The following is a 1792-nucleotide window of genomic DNA, read 5'->3' as shown; positions in this document are numbered from 1 at the left end:
CCGGAATTGGGTGCTAATTATGGTAATCCTCTCCCAAACAATCCGTCTCCACCGATACTGGCTTACAAGGGTCGCAAAGGACACAAACAGTTTAAAGAGGTTATCCTCAGTCAGGTATTTACTGCAATCTGAACGACTTCGCAGAAAACTTATAATTAAGTCGTATGATAAGTCTTCCAACTGGACGACTTAGTGGAAAACTGATAATTAAGTCGTCTGAAAAGTCTTCCAGCTGGATGACTTAATAGAAGACTTATAATTAAGTAGTCTGGGAAGACTATCCAGACTACTTAATTATAAGTCTTCTACTAAGTCTTCCAGCTGGAAGACTTTCCAGATGGAAGACTTTCCAGACGACTTAATTATAAGTCGACTGTGAAGTCTTTTCTTTCCATCTTTCTTAATCTGTCAAATATCTAAGTTCATATCTTCTATTTACTGCAGACTAGGGTGATCAACTTTGTTCAGAAAGACATTGGTGAAATGTTTCCAAAATGGGAGTTTTATGTTGAGGACACGCCCGCGGAGAACATAATTAAACTCATGTTTGTAAAGAAACCGTGGAAGTGGACCATGGATTGATGGGAAGTCACCGGTACTTGGGTTAATACAAAGCCGGCGGTTGTGAGTCCAGCGAAGAAAAAGGTAGTGAGGGAATACAGTCCAAGACCTCGGAAGAAAGCTCGTAAAGAGGCTAGTGAAGAGGCAGCTGCAGTGACTAGTGAAGAGGCAGCTGCAGAGGCTAGTGAAGAGGTTCATACGACTGTTGGTGGGTTGATCAAAGAGGATATTAAAACCATGTTCAAGGACATAGTTGATGCCATGAGGAAAGGGTTTGGGACGTGCTTTAAGGAGATCAAGTATCTGTCGGAAAGGGTGAAAGCTGTGGAGAAGAAGGTTGGTATCACCACAAAACGGAAAGGGACATCAGCTCAAAATACTACCCCTCTACCTAAGCCGACGCTCAAACCCGGGGTTAGTAATGAATCCTCTCCCAACCAGAGATTGACTAGACAAAGTCTTAAGAATAAGAACTGAAAAGTTTCATTTGCTTTGTTTCTTGTATGTGAGAACATGTGTGCTTTGTTTATAGTGTATGAAATGGATCTTTCGACAAAGTCATTGGTTATTATTGTTTGAAATGGATCTTTGGTTATTATTGTATAAACCCATCTTGTATATTGCAGAGTGAAAGTGTTAATGGGACGAACGCGGGAAGGAAGAGCTTGCCGGAGGATAAAGGTCCAGATGTGCCCGCAGATGCTAGTTCCTTGAAAGATAAAGCTCCAGAACCGAGCCTTGTTCTATTGAAAAAAAATCAATCCACTGTTTCGGAATTACAGAAGGAGGATGCTAGATATCTGGGAAAGAGGGATGCTGCTTTGGCACTTTGCCGTGCAAAGAGATCGAACAAGGAAACTTGCTGCCTCACAGCAATCTCCTTATACGGCAAACAGCACGGCCAAAGTGATCATTCCAAACAAAAAGCTTTATCCAGGCTATAATCCTTTTGCACCAATTGACAAGAAGAAGTTGAAGGAGCTCGCTGATTGGTTGAAAACTTGTCCGTAAGTGTTTGCTTTTCCCATAATAGCTTGCTTTAGTTTACAAAAACTGACTGCTTTTCAACATTTTGTGTTTGTAGTCATTATAGAACACCTCTCGATAAAATACCATGGACAAGTAGAACTTGGTGGTATCAAATCCTCTGGACCTCCTTAGAGTGGCTGGAGGACTGTGTAAGTCTTCTGCTATGACTTAGATGACTTACTGATAAGTTTTCTTTGTAGAC

The sequence above is a fragment of the Brassica oleracea genome, chromosome C3 (genome assembly GCF_000695525.1).
Source record: "Brassica oleracea var. oleracea cultivar TO1000 chromosome C3, BOL, whole genome shotgun sequence".
NCBI classification, from domain to species: domain Eukaryota; kingdom Viridiplantae; phylum Streptophyta; class Magnoliopsida; order Brassicales; family Brassicaceae; genus Brassica; species Brassica oleracea.
Note: the sequence above shows the minus strand (reverse complement) of the source record.